This window comes from Lissotriton helveticus, chromosome 5_1, assembly GCF_964261635.1.
Source record: "Lissotriton helveticus chromosome 5_1, aLisHel1.1, whole genome shotgun sequence".
Lineage (NCBI taxonomy): Eukaryota > Metazoa > Chordata > Amphibia > Caudata > Salamandridae > Lissotriton > Lissotriton helveticus.
This window is the reverse complement of record NC_136065.1, coordinates 559503693-559519953: the sequence shown is the minus strand read 5'-3', so window position 1 is coordinate 559519953 and position 16261 is coordinate 559503693.

Here is a 16261-nt window from a genome sequence, read left to right as displayed (position 1 = left end):
ATTAATTTTGTTGACATTTTAAGACTAGAAATATGTTTACATAAAATAATTCACTTGTTTCAACTTTTAAATTATGTGTAACATTATTTCCTCTAAGGTGTTTTATTAAGTCCCTGCCGCAATTATTTTCTTTGGGAGTGTGCTGCAGTACCTGTGAGTGACCATAAGTGAACTTACACTAAGACGGGGTCTCCAACCAGTAGCTCTGGAGCTACTGGTAGCTCACCAGCACCCTCAAAGTAGTTCTTAGAGGGGAAGCCAAACCAAGCCAATCTCAGAGATTATGTGTATATTAAAGAAGGCAGCACTTCTCATTTCACTACCCTTAAGAGTTGCAGACAGCCAAACCAATGGCAGGGCCTGTTGATAACACTCAAACACACACTGTGGTGGCCAATCAATCAATCAGGGATTTATAGAGCGCACTACTCACCTGTGAGGGTCTCAAGGTGCTGGGGGAGTGTGTGGGGGGATTTGGGCAGCTCAGGTCATTCGAAAAGCCAGGTCTTGAGGCTCTTCATGAATGCTTTCAGTGTGGGGCTTCATTGGATGCTGAGGGGGAGTTCGTTCCAGGTCTGGGCCATGATATATTCTAAACCTATGGCAGCGATAGGGTAGTCTAAGGAAGAAGCCTTACTGAGGACATTAAAGAAAACTCTATAATTATCGGGGGTTAAGCAACCTTTTACAAAGCCGGATTGTTCCGGTCCAATAAGTTTAGGTAAGATAGGGTCAATGCGTAATGCTAAAAATGTTGCAGAAATCTTTTAGTCAGTATTAACTAAAGAGATGGGGCGGTAGTTTTTACAAAGGGAAGGATCTTTGTTATCCTCTGGGATTAGACATATCATGGCTTCTTGAAAAGAGCCATGAGATGAACCATTAGTAATAAAGGAATTAAATAAAGGTAAAAGATTTGGCTGAGGTTCCGTGATTCTGAACCCGTTTCATAAAAGTCGTCGTATTGTGACGATTTTGGTAACAGCGGACCGCAAATGACGAGTGTGGTATGCACGAGTGTTTTAGTCATGTTCGAGTGATGGATTCACTATGAAATAAGGGATTTTGTTCTGAACCCTCGGGTGCCATTTTGTGTACGGCAGCCATTTTGTGGTTGCCCTCACATAGGCCGATGACTGCGACCAAACGGGTCCTTGGGACACGTACACCTTTAGCTGACTTCTGTGTGACCTGAGCAAGCTGACTCCGTTGCCCGAAGCTAAACTTGTTAGGCCAGTTCCTTGATCTGCAGCTGGTCAAGATAGAGATCAAAGAGCAGGACATTGCTGAGTTTATGGTACATGCACACACCCTTCTATCTTGCTTCTCATCTGTTTCTGTTCCTTCTTTTATGGCCTATTTATGGTTTGGGTTGAGGTCCTTTATTATGGGTCCGTCCGGCCTGTTCGAGCAAGAATGTTGGGCTTTCCCGTGTAATTGATGGTGGGCTGGACAACTGAAAAGTGGGCTTATCGTTATGTGATACCTTTTTTTAATGTCACCTGTGATTGGATGGTTTGTAAATAATTGATGCTAGCCAGGAATTGGATTGGTCAACTGTGAATAAGGAATGTTTGCCTGAAGCATGATTTTTGGCATAAAAGACCATGTTTTGCAATACGAAATCGAACAGAATTGAACAGGACCGAATGGTGATCCGTGTCGTGCTTTGTAGACCTCTGTTCCTGGTTGCATCCAATAAATGTTGATCTTTGACGTCACCAAGAAGTATCCCGTGTCTCTGTATGCCAAGACAGGAGGACTGGAAGACATCGGGCGTTTCCCCTGGCGCTGCTGGGTTCTTAAAACCCGGTTCTTCACTAGATGATGCAATTCCACACAATTTTCATTTGTGCACTATATAGGTTCATTAGTGAAGCTGTACTCTGTGCAAATGTAATGGTAATTTCAATTGAAACTGTCTTGTCTGTAATGGTAGTGCGCTGCCATACCATGCATACTCCGCTATACGCCACTCCACTCTAGTCTGAATACCTCCACTTTACACCACTCCAGCCAACCATGCAGAAAGAGGGCACTTTCTCACAAATGCTTTTCAATAGATTCTAATAATAGATTTCAATAGATTAACAATTCATTTTTAAATTAATAAAAATGTAATTATTTATTTTGTTGACATTTTAAGGCTAGAAATATGTTTACATACACATAATTTAAAAGTTGAAACAAGTGAATTATTTTAACATTATTTCCTCTAAGGTGTTTTATTAAGTCCCTGCCGCAATTATTTTCTTTGGGAGTGTGCTGCAGTACCTGTGAGTGACCATAAGTGAACTTACACTAAGACGGGGTCTCCAACCAGTAGCTCTGGAGCTACTGGTAGCTCACCAGCACCCTCAAAGGAGTTCTTAGAGGGGAAGCCAAACCAAGCCAATCTCAGAGATTATGTGTATATTAAAGAAGGCAGCACTTCTCATTTCACTACCCTTAAGAGTTGCAGACAGCCAAACCAATGGCAGGGCCTGTTGATAACACTCAAACACACACTGTGGTGGCCAATCAATCAATCAGGGATTTATAGAGCGCACTACTCACCTGTGAGGGTCTCAAGGTGCTGGGGGAGTGTGTGGGGGGATTTGGGCAGCTCAGGTCATTCGAAAAGCCAGGTCTTGAGGCTCTTCATGAATGCTTTCAGTGTGGGGCTTCATTGGATGCTGAGGGGGAGTTCGTTCCAGGTCTGGGCCATGATATATTCTAAACCTATGGCAGCGATAGGGTAGTCTAAGGAAGAAGCCTTACTGAGGACATTAAAGAAGACTCTATAATTATCGGAGGTTAAGCAACCTTTTACAAAGCCGGATTGTTCCGGTCCAATAAGTTTAGGTAAGATAGGGTCAATGCGTAATGCTAAAAATGTTGCAGAAATCTTTTAGTCAGTATTGACTAAAGAGATGGGGCGGTAGTTTTTACAAAGGGAAGGGTCTTTGTTATCCTCTGGGATTAGACATATCATGGCTTCTTGAAAAGAGCCATGAGATGAACCATTAGTAATAAAGGAATTAAATAAAGGTAAAAGATTTGGAAGAAGGATTTTAGCAAAGTGATCGTACAACTCGACAGTAAATCCATCCGGACCTGGGGCCTTCCCATGTCGCAAAACTGAAATAGCATGAGTAATGTCAGTTAAAGTAATATCAAGTTTCAAAGAATCAAAATCTATACAGTCAGAGGGAGGAGGATGATAGATTGAAAATAAGAGGATAAATCTGATTGAGTTGGTTGAGTCGCTGGAGTATATACGTTTTTTATAGAAGGAAACAAATTCATTTAAGATATCCTCATCTTTAAACAGAAGAGACCCATTAGTATGTTGCGGACAATCAATTTTAGTTCTTTATTTCCTTATTTTTAAGTAGTTGGCTAATAGTTTTCCCATTTTATTTTTGCTGTTATAATAGCAAGCACTACTCTTTAAAAGAAAGGAAGAAGCAACTTCTATCGAAAGTCTGTTAAAAGTAAGTTTTGCGTCAATAAGATTTTTAAGTGAAGATTCAGAGTTGTAGTGGTAATAAGTATATTCCAATTGTTTAATTTTATGAAGTAATTGGGTGGATTTAACTTCAAAATACTTTTTCTTTAGGGAGGCGAAATGTATTATAAAACCTCTAGCTGCCGCCTTAAAGGAATCCCAAATCATAACAGGAGAAGAGTCTGGAGTTGAATTAATAGCAAAAAACTCGGAGGCAAAATAACTGAATTGGCTAGAGAAGTTAAGGTCCACAAGTAATGAATTATTGAAGCGCCATCTACCAGTATGAGGGATAAAGGATGTTAGGTCGATGTCAACACAAACTGGAGCATGGTCTGAAATTAAAATAGATCCTATCTCAGAGTGCAGGGCATGTTGAGCTAAAGGCTTACTAAGAAGGAGATAGTCAATACGGGATTGTGTTTGATGTGGAGGTGAAAGTATGTGTATTCTCTGAGATCTGGATATCAACAAGGGACCTACGCTGTATGGAGGCGGTAAATTGTGAGTGCATTTTAGTATTTGCATATTTGAAAGACGAATGCCGATCCAATAAGGGGTCAAGTATTTGATTGCAATCACCGCCAAATCTAATATAATCATCATCATATAACATTAATTTATCAGATATTTGTGTCCAGAAAACCTTATCAACTGTAACAGGACCATAAATATCGAAAATAACCAAGGGTATGTTATAAATAAGGAGTTTAACAATAACCCAATGTCCATCGGAATCAGATTCTTGATGAACAACAGAAACATTGAGTGTCTCATGACAAAGAATCAGAACTCCATTTTTCTTACCTAAAGCTGAAGAAGAGAAAACCTTTCCAACTCAACATCTCTTTAGTTTGGAAGCTCCAGCTTCAGAGAGATCAGATTCTTGAAGTAGTGCAACATCAGTTTTTAAATTGGCTAAATGGGATAGCACCCATTGTCTTTTAATGGGATTATTGAACCCCTTAACATTCCATGTAGTAACTCTGAATGTGGGTAAAAAGCATTAACATTAACATTCTCTGAGCAGTGAGAAAAACAAGCCTTGAATTAAGATAAAATGGAAGAAAAAGAATATGAAGAAAGAAGGTAATAGAGTAAAGACCAAAAAGAAGTGGCAAAATGAGTCTCAGGTGCTCTTTTTGCTTTTGTGGTGCTGCCTCTGGTCCAGCACTGAAATGCCTTTGTGCTACCATGCGTTTTACAAATTGTACAAATAGAAATAGAAATTGGGGCCTGTTTAGATTGTGGCAGCCAGGGTACTCCATCTAAAACGTGCTATAAAAAAATGCACATTTGTTTTCTTCGTGCCCAATGTCTCAGCACACGTGCAGTTTGAGGCTCTTCAACTTTCAAAAATGTATGATTACTTTCTCAGTGTTCTCCTAATAAAAATGTAATTCCCATTTACATTCCAGGTCCTGAAGAGCCAAGCTATACCCAATTTACGAGTGTGGATTTAACAGGGCCGATGGTGTAGTCTATTGTAAAGATAGCCACTTGTGTTGGGTAGGCCCGGCCAAAATTTCAATTATGGTGGTGTAATGAATGTAATTTCCTGCATTTCTCAATACTCTTTTTATGAGAACATTCTGTGAAATTAAACCTTTACACCACATGATGTGATTGGGAGCTCTCTGGAAAAATCGTATAGCTGCAGCACCGGGACAAAGCAAACGGACAGAACGCAAATGCTCTTGTTTGCACCATTTATGGTTTTTGCCTTTTCTGGTTTTTTTTTTTGCACCAAACGCATCCTTGCATCAATTGTGGATGCACTTTGCTCCAAAAGAAATTAATACAAAATACTAGATCTGCTTTTCGTTTTATTGTTTCAATATGTCACGGAATTATGCAAAAAGAAATTGCATGAGCTACACACACCCGTAAAGCTGATGCATAGAACTTGAGGCCTCTGTCAACAATGAAAGTCATATATAATCGTACATTCAAGTGCACATCTGGAGGTTTATATGTGACAGGGAGAGTTTCTCACTGAGTTCCATCTCCTCACCATAGACCAGCATTCGACCAGCATTCTACAACAGAGACTCTTTCTTCTGAGGTGTGTTTTTTCATCTGATTATACTTGATTTTTCTCGGGCTACCAAGAGGAGCATTATCACGTGTTGTTACTCTTCTGTCTGTAGGTAAGACGATTAGTTACTGTCTCTTCCAACATATTCTAGTATTGACCAAGTTGAAAGCAACATCATAGATAGTACATCAGAAAATACGCAGATTCTGACCTTGCAAAAACTTCCCAAAGAATTAATATTTGGCTATGGGACCACAACATTGAACTGAAGCATGTAAATACTTTAGATGGCATGAGAAGGTTTTGTTTGATGAAGAAGTTCCAGAAAATGCATTCAAAACTTCAGTTATAGCATGAAGTTAATAAAATGAACAAAATGAAAACCTCAGATTTCAAACAAAAAATGCACTTAGGATTTGTCTAATGAATTGATAGGTGCACCTATGTCACAGAAAATGTTTTTAGGCAATAGAGAAAGGGGTGTAGCAGAAAATTGCCGAAAATTATGAATCCGTAATAAAGTCAAATTTGGTTATTGGTAAATATGCCAAGTGGTAAAATGGGTCAAATTTAACGGTTTGTTAACTGAATGATGTACCTGAGAGGTTTTGTGACTATTCCTACCACAAAATTCCAAGGCTACTGGCTATCTCATTTTAAAGTCTAGCTTGACAGCGCAGCTGTCACGAGAAATTATTAAATCAACAGGAAACAAGCATTCAGAGGCACTACAGAAAGTGGGCTTTGTCTCCACTCCCACGTTGATATTAACTTGAGCACAGGATTTGATTGGGCAGGATTTTGTAGCTTCTGCTTTAAAAGAGTGCTTGTATTGGACGTTTTGCCTTATGTGAACGCGGGGCTGAGTTGGTTGTAGTGACAATTCAATAATAAAAGCTAGGCATGATTCCTTTTTTATGTAAACAAGCAGTAGGACTCACATATGTATTTGTATTTGATTATTTATAGAGTGCACTGTGACCAGAATGGTATCCTGGCGCTAGATAGCCGGAAGACTCCTCAGTAGAAAAATGTGAAATGAAAAAAGATGATGTAATCAGAGACAAGAGGTTTAACCTAGTAGTTAATGGAGGAAGAGCCATGTTTTGAGGGCTTTTCTATACTTAAACAGGTCGGTTTGGGATCGTACTGAGTCTGGTAGCTTGTTCCATAGCTGTGCCCCTTTCACTGTGAGCGACGTCCTCCCTGTTGAACTTTATTGAATCTCTGTTCTTGAACATAATTAAGTGTAGCCGATCGAAGAGACCTAACAGGAGTGTATTTCCTTATTCTGGCCTGCAGTGGCTTTGGTCCTTTGTTGTGCAATGCCTTGAAGACAATGCAGAGTGATTTAAAGGTAATCCTCTGTTTACCGGGCAGCCCATCTGTAAGAGCACCAGAGGCAGAAGAGTGCCGAGACCTATTTAGCGTTAATTTAGCTGTGGCTATTTGATCGCGTTCCAATTGCTTTAGTAAATAGTCAGTGGCTCCCAAAAAGAGGGCATTGCAGTAGTCCAGTCTACTTAGTATAGCGCCTCTGGGGTTCAAGGATCTTGCTTAGGCAGTTAATATTGGGTACATTTTCCTGAGGCCCGAATCAAGGCAGAGCAGCTTCCAGCAACTCCATTCACATGCTTTACCATAGACAGGTCTTCATAGCACTACTCCCAAATACCAGACCACAGTTGAGTTGCTAGGCGGGGTCTCGGTGGGTAAGGCCAAAAATTGAAGGTTATAGAAGATGGGATTCAGCTTAAGGGAGTATTATGAAAAGTATATGCTTCAATAGGCCTATAAGGGTGTATTGTTATTACACTGTGTTGATGCTACCAGAGAGGTATTCTTTCTTGGAATATCACAGATTATGTTAGCAGTCAGGTATTTTGGTTACACACCCAGACAAACCAAGGGGTGGGGGGATCGCACTATGATAATTCTGGTGAGGCCCACAGAGGAGAGTTGTATTTTGTTCTGTAGAATCTAATTGTGTGTAAATATTTGTATTTTTATGACTATGGCTAATGAGTCACTTGTAGGAAAGCTTATGATCAATGCAGTTGGCATGAACTGGCTATGATGACAAGCCAAGGACAAATGCCATAGGTCTCATTTTTTGCTGTTCACTCTATGTGGGAAGGGTATGCCCAGACGTGGGTCCCGTGCTCACTAAGCCACTGGAGTCAAGCTATCCTGGCTTAAGACGGCTGATAGCCAGAAACCGGTCCTAGGATGCTTGATTCCGGTCCAGGGAATACATGGCTTGGCAGTTCGGGCTGGACTGTTCCCATGAGGCACAGGGTCAAGACTAATTTGCATATGGCCATGTCTGAACTGGGGTGGTTTGGTGAGCAAAATAACGATGGATTAAACCCAGATCTGTGACTGGGGGTGAATGTTTTGCCAATGTACAACATTACGTCCATCATCTTGTGTGTTTTGCTGTTCACCCTATGTGGGAAGGGTATGCCCAGACGTGGGCCCCGTGCTCACTAAGCCACTGCAGTCAAGCTATCCTGGCTGAAGACGGCTGATAGCCAGTAACTGGTCCTAGGATGCTTGATTCCGGTCCAGGTAAGACATGGCTTGGCAGTTCGGGCTGGACTGTTCCCATGAGGCACAGGGTCAAGACTGATTTGCATATGGCCATGTCTGAACTGGGGTGGATTGGTGAGCAAACAAACGATGGATTAAACCCAGATCTGTGACTGGGGGTGAATGTTTTGCCATTGTGCAACATTCCGTCCATCATCTTGTGTGTTTTATAGGTCTCATTGAGTCATATGAAAAGCTATGTCCAATACCATGGGTCTGGCCTGGTTTATTTATTGTGAAAAGCACTTGTTAAGGTTACGCAAGGCCTCACACTGACCTTAGTTTGATCCGTTCCTGTTGTGGGCACTAGACCCAGCCACGAGTGTCAGAGCATTTTTATGAGCACAAGTGGGACAATGCTGGGTGGTAGGAATTTTGTTTCCACCACAGAAATGTTATGAAAATGAGTGATTTCAGGCAAGATTTGCATGGAATTGTGGGTATAAAAAAACTACATGGGATTCATGCAAGCACACCACCCTGGGCTCCCCTAGTTGTCCAGTTTTTAGAAATGTTCAGGTTTTGCTAGAATCCAGAAAGACTCATCCACACACTTATCACCAGCAGACTTGACTACAGCTTTGCACTCTAAACCAGCACAACCCAGAAACAGCTCAAGAAACTATAGAATGTTCAAAACGCCACCGCCAGACTGGTCCTCGACACCCCCCCCCCCGCCATAGCCACATCATGCAACTCCACCAGCTCCCGGTCAACAAGAGAATCACTTTCAAGCTCCTCATAAGTCTATAAAGCTCTCCACAACATCGGACCAGAGTACGTGAACCACCGCCTCGCATTCCATGTATCCGTCAGTTAACTACGTTCTACCCAAACCCACACTAGCCTCCATCCCCAGGGACCACAAGACCAGAACAGGAGAAAGATCATTCTCCAACTGTGCCTCCAAGACCGGGAACTCCCTGCCCCTCCACCTCAGGCAATCCGTGTCGCTGACCTAATTCAAGAAGGACCTCAAGACCTGGCTATTCGAATTATCCTCCACACCCAGAGGGCCAGCAGCAAAAAAAAACTCCCAGTGCCTTGAGGCCCTCATGGGTGAGTAGTCATGCTTTAAAAACCCCTAATTACTGATTGAGGTCTCTTCGTCTTAGTTTCGTTGACTGATGTTATTTAGCACTTATTTTTAGCTCCTTTTCTTTGAAGAAAGGCACATGGTTGCCTGAAACGTTGAAAGGGTTGGAAAGACCTTCAGATCCTAATTTAATTAATATTCAGTTTTCTGAAAGATTACTTGAGTTAGTCACAGTCGGATATTTTTGAGTGGGTGACATCCCAAGGCGAGTGTGCAGCAAGTCGGTATCTCAGTCTAATACACAGCATCTTTCACAGTTCTTCACTACAGTGCTCTTGGGCCCAGGACACATTTGCTGCTGCGCCAAAAATAGTGAAAAGATAAGTTCAGTCAACGTTTATTTGGGGTGAAAACATGTTGTTTCAGGAATGCCTATCAAGGATAATAATTTCGGGAAAACACATAGTTTAGCCAGAGACATGTATTTCTACATTTATTCTTCTAATTTATCTTGCATATATGTCTGTTGGCATGAATCAATACATAAATGTAAAGATGAGCATCAGTGTGCACTTATGATGATGTAAGAAGTACCTACACTAACCAGTGACTGAAGAGAGATATGTTTAGATACACGCCAGAACTATAGGCATTGCCAATGCTTGCTATGTAATGTAATTGACTTCATATAATGATTGGTCTCAGAGATGAAGGGCAGTTGTGTATTGGTTGCATCTTGCTATGTCTGGTGAGTATGGAGTCTAAATTAGAACATGCCTTCAACCACCCAACAGCATCCCCTTGACAGGTTATTTGGAGAGAATTAAAATCTCTTTGTCATGACCCCATTTTTTGCACTTCTCAACCAAGGCATTGTGGCTGGCGAGTGACATAAGGGGTCACTGACATCATCCTGTCCAATATTTTCCCAGTATGAATGCTGTTTTTCTGATGTGAGTGTTTTTCAGAAGCTGAAAGCATCTCCATTGATAATGTTAATTGTCCATCTCACCACTTACCACACACCTTCTTGTGGTCAGACAGTGAACCGGCAGTTTGGTCATTGTCGCCATAGCCCCAGTAAGCTGCCAATGCCCTTCTTTGATATTGGACTAGGGTCAGACCACAGGCCATGCCTTAATCTCAGTCCTCATCTCACCTACCCTTCTTTAGGCTATGCACAGGTGTCTCTGGGTGGAGAGCCCAGCCTACAGCTCTGCACCAGATTAAGCTGTGTCCAGGGGGATATTGGCATGGGGCCTGTGCTATGGTCTGTACCATTAAGCTACCTGAGCAAACAGTGAAGTGGGCTCTGGTGCAGGACTTGCCTAGGGCCTGGCTGTGTGCCCAAACCTTGTCCAACTCAAACATGTCTGACTGCACACATCCCTCTCACAGAGCACATAACCACAGCCTTCAGCAGGCACAGGGTTTGTTTCACCTTTACCAGTCTTGGCTGTTTGAACAAAATAGCTACACCCAGCGTTCAGCTGTACTAACCGGGCTCTGCACTCAAGCCTGGCCCTATACCAGGCCGCTTACCTGCTCGGTCACACCAATGCCAGTTCTAGGTGCTTTGAGCTGCTGTGCTTAGCCACCAGCCTTCCGCAGCAGCTTCTTAGGGCATGGCCTTACCATAGTACCTAACTACATATGACCCAAACCATTTGTGCATGGCTTTCGATCAGGCACAGCAGGCTTTGGGCGCAAGTCTTTCCCTACGATCAGACACTACAACCATCCACAGTCCCACACAAATCATCTGCAATCAGTCTTTGGTAATGCGCAGCAGGCTCTGGGTGCAGGGACTGGCCTCCATCCTAGTCCTATACCTGTCCCTTCCATACCAGTTCTGCCCTCTTCCCAAACCACATGTTCTCAGTGCTCAATGTCCCTGCCTTTGGCAGTGCCCATTTGCACTGTGACTTTTCTTTTTTCTATCTATTTTTGCAAGAGTCACATATCTGCATATGACCAGCCCAAAAATAAAAAACAAAGTTTTAAAAAAAAATCATGTATTTTACGCAGAGTCACAAATCTTGGTTTCAGAATCCCATACAAATGTTCACTTGTGGGCTCCACAAACTGGGGGGTATATTTGCTAATCCTGGAGCACCAACTGGGTATTTTCTTAATATTTGGGCAATAACTCCACTGTGGGACTCCTCATCCATTAAAGATGTTCCTCCAGACACTTTTTTCAGGATGCAGTCTTTGGCGCCTGGCATCCTGAACAGTCTTTGTGGGTTCTGTGAGGCTCCGCAGATCCTAGAAAGGCTGAATAGAAAAAACGTCCCTTCAGCTAATTGGATCCATTTACTTTTCAAATTAAGGTCTGAAAATTCTCTTTGAATCTAGATACGTGGATAATTCATTCATGGAGTAACAGTCAAGACAGCTCTATAATGTAACTCTTAAATGTCCACAAAACACGTTTTTGAAATATAAATAACGCAAAATCCACTGAATGGATATTTCCTAAAGCACAATAATGTCCCATTCAGAGTGAAGTTATATTTTCATGTCAAGTTTGGTGTAATTCTGTTCAGTAGGTTTTTGCAGAAGTGGAGAACAAAACTCCTTAACAGAGCTGCAATGGAAAATAAAATATGATTCCTTCTTCTGTCTATTGTATAAGATAGTCCGAACCATTTAAATGTTCCCCTCAATTCTATTTCATTTTAAGGGCTGTGGATAAAAATCAGGAGTGCATCCACAATTGTACTAAAGGGCTTCAGCCCCTTCCCTCCCCCAGCTCCCCTATTCCTATCTTCTTCCTCGCCATCCACCATAACACAGGCTGCAGGTTCAGAAGCCAGGGACACCGACTTTTACAATTGCCACTGGCTGGAGTTAAGGCCTCAAAGTCAGCCTCATGCAGTGTGTTTAACTGGTCTAATACCATTTAAAGTTGAAAGAGGCTTTGCTTTCATTTCACTTTCTGTACCCCACCAGTCCCCACTATCCCATCTTAATCAGTCCCCTTGCATGGCAGAAGACACGGAAGAGCCAACAAATTAACATGTACCATGTAGAAGTAGGATGAAGTGCATTCAAAATTTTAAAAAGTGTATTTCTGTAACATGCAGAGGCGGTTCACTTTAGTACATCTGATTTATTAAAAATTGAGAGTTTTTCCAACATAAACTTAAAAACATTCATGCCCTCCTCCCTCCACCAGGATAATACAACTAGTCAACTCAACTATAAAACAAGCCAGTTCAGGTGTACCCTGCATTCATTTTATACATGGGGCAACCTTACATTCTATTAAATCAAACAAGAGAGATGTTTGTACAGTACACACCCTGAACTCATATGTTTGATGGTGCTCTCACGCGTGACAATGCACAAAAAAGGAAGCTCAGTGAAATGAAGTATATGCCTAGGATCACACAATTTAATGAAAAGAGGAAGCCGGTGTTAATCCCAGGTTTCCTAGTTTTGTGTCTTCTTTTTTACATCAAAGGTCACTAGTAGGTCGTTCATCTTTTGCACATGAGGTTAGAGAGTGGGTGAAAGGAGAAACCACATCAAATCTCGGCTTGTTTTAGGCTCAAGGGTCCAAGAGGATGTGAAAGAGGACATGGAACTGAGCAAGAGTCAGGAATCTCACTCAAGCCTGACTCCAGCTTCCAGTGATTAAGCTATTAATCACAAGTACTCACCACGCTGGTCAAAAATCAGCAGGTTTAACACCTTGGCTGCTTGAGATATTCCCCTGCTGTGCTGAAGGTCAATAGAAACGGGCGTGGTCATGACGGCTCAGCACACGAGCACCGTGACTCATGACGACTGGGAGCCGTCATCAGCACCGAAGGGGTTAAAAAAAAAAAACTACTTAGAACTTCCCATCTCATCCACAAATACACAATGGAGTACTCTGATGTATTCTAGAGCACGAAAATGCAATATTCCATCAAAATCTAATTGAAAGAAGTATGGCAAAAACCACTTAAGAATAATTTCATCTTCTAAAGAAAAAGTGAAAAAAGTGTATTAAAGTACAAACTAAAGGGGGGCGTGGCTTACGCGCCGGCGAGTAATGGCGCTGCCTCCGTGAGCTCCGTGACGACGCGGGAATTGCAGCTGTTTTCCCGATACTTCCCTCGCAAGCGGAGACCAGCAAGTGGCATCCCTGCACGGCGGAACATGGTCCCCGTGTGTTGCGCGATGCAGCGGCTCTCCTAATTGCCGCTCTCAACAAGTTTTGCCGCTAAGTATCACTCGGCTGCTGTGGGACGCGAGCGGCCGCCATTTTGTGCCGCCGAGCTCGCGTTCCGTTTTCCTTTCACCTTTGCCGCCTCAACAGCCTGTTGTTCTCCTGCTGCAACCAATGGACATATTTTGATAAGGTATGTTGTAGGGAACATCCATTATGCTCCTACTCTACCTCCATGACTTTTGGCGCCGCAGCTCTCTTCATGGCTTCTAATTATATTAATACTGAATAGCGGCGGCCATTTTGTGGAGTTTCTTGCGCGATGTTCAACACCTTCCTCTCATCTACATATAATCCTCTGTGGAGTATCAATTGATCCCCTTGGGTCTCATTTAATATGGACGCTTTGCTGTTTCTCTACTTCCATATTCCTGGATGGTTTTCTGACTGCGTATTGCATTGATTTTCGCACCATTTCGACGCATGTCATGTGGGTTTGAGGTATTGCTTCTCCATTGCTCCTTATTACCTCTTCTATGCCCTCTTCCTTCCAGTGCCTCTTCTAGCTCTACATATAGGGTCTCAACTTTTTGGCTATTGCGGTGTGACTTCCATCCCTGCGGTCCTCCTAGTTTGCCCTGCTGCTGGCATCATGTCTCAGGACGCGGGTCATACGAGATCGTCTGTCACCGGTACCAAACCGAAACGCCTTAAGAATGACCCTCCATCTCCAATTCGTTCCTCTCCGAACCCTGTGCTGGACTCCATCCTAGAAGAGGTTCGTGGCTTACAACCATTTATGGTGGCAACTAACGAGAAGCTCAAGCAGATAGAAGATCGTTGGGTTGTTATGGAGAACAAGGTTTTGCAACTAGAACAACGCATCAGTGACGTCCAGGATGTATCTACGAAAATTCCTATTCTTGAAAAGGAGATACAGCAGTTGAAACTTCACACAGAGGACCTTGAAAATCGTAACAGGAGGAATAACCTTCGTATTTATGGTATTCCGGAGTCCCTTGAGGGGGCCGACATGGTGTCCTTCGTCCGCAAATTCCTCTATGAACTTTTGGAACTCCAACCAGAATCTACTCCTCTAAACATACAGCGTGCTCACCGTTTGGGCCGTCCCACGTCCAACCCGGCCAAACCCCTAGAGGCATTATCCTGCTTTTTCTTGAATTCACCGAATTGATGACTGTTCTTAAAGCTGCAAGACTAAAACGTCGCCTCCTCTGGTCGGGCCATAACATCTTTATTGCCCAGGACTTATCAAACGCCACGAATGCTCGTCGCAAGGAGTTCCTCAATCTACGACCACATAAGAGGGACTTGAACATTCAATATGGAATCCTACATCCTTGTCTCTGCAAAATAACTCACAACGGTCGTTCCCGTACATTTGATGATCCTCTGAAGCTTCGAGAGTATCTCCGAAATGTCTCTGCTTCTTCTTCCACTATGGACACCAATGACTGAAACTAATTCTTTTCTATTTCCTGCATTCACTTATCTTATGTCCTGACGACTGTTGTGGCCTTGTCCTGGTCTCTTCCTTGTAATTCCTTACTACGACTTCTCTTCTTTTTGTTTATCTCCTATCTATATTCCCGCGTTTTCCTCGCTCTGTGGGGTTGGCGCCTTCGCCGGCGTCTCCATGCTCCTAATGTCTCGGTATTCTCTTTTCTCTCAGATCTGGCTTCTTTGCCTTGATCTGTTTGTTATCTTTCTCCTTCTCTTTCTTTCTTCTCTCTTTTTTCTTTTCACAGGCCATGCAGGTTTTCCCCTTGTTCATTTATGTTCCGTGTTCTTCTTTGTATACCTACCTTCCTTTCTTATTGCTGCCTACCGTACTTTTCATTGCTCCCCTTCTTGTTTCCTTATGCTTGAAATGCTCATTCGTCTAATGTTTCTCTATATTTACCCGATTTTCCTTGCCTTTGTTCATATTCGGTATTTGATTCTCATTTCTAACATGTTTGTCTCCACTGTCTCTCCTTGTAGTTGTTCACCCGCAGTGTATTGGACCCAGATGTTATCCTTATATCTTGTCTCCCATCATGTGTAATTTTGTGACGTGGAATGTTCGTGGTCTTGGCAACCCTGTTAAACGTCAAAAGGTACTGTCCCACTTATCCAAGTTAAATGCTCAGATTGCTTTTCTCCAAGAGACTCATTGTACAGATGTTGAATCATTGAAACTTAAGAGGGCTTGGGTGGGTCAAGTTGTATTTTCTCCTGCTGTTGATAAAAAAGGTGGTGTTGCTATACTATTTCGTAAAGGTTTGGATGTTCAAATTCTCTCCTCTCAATCGGATGATGAAGGTCGCTGGGTTATGTCAAAAGTGGTTATACAAAACAAAACGATGGTACTCCTAAATATTTATGGGCCTGTCCGACCAGATCCTAAATTTTGGTCTGACATCAAAGTCCTCATTTCCTCCATTGACTGCCCTAACATTATCATAGCTGGTGACCTTAACCAATGGTTAGATCCCTTTTCAGATAGACTGTCTTCCTCCAAATTCCAGCCTGATAAGACACATAAATCCTTTCAATCAGCCATTGCCTCACGTCCCCTTTTTGATGTATGGAAAACATGCAATCCGAACTCACTCGAATATACATTTTACTCCAATGTTCACCACACCAGGTCCAGAATTGACTATATTCTAGTCAGCAAATCCCTTCTCCCTGCGATTCAGAAATCCGAAATTGGTTCTATTTTTTTATCAGACCATGCACCTGTTTATGCCACTTTTGACTTAGCTCAAACCTCCTCCTCTTTTAATCGATGGAAATTTAATACTTTCCTTCTCTCCGATTCTGTCTTTATGTCTAAAGTTAAAGATTTCATCTCTGAATACTTTTCCCTCAATTTACCTAATGACACGTCAGTCTCGAATAATTGGGATGCCTTTAAAGCTGCCTTACGTGGTTTCA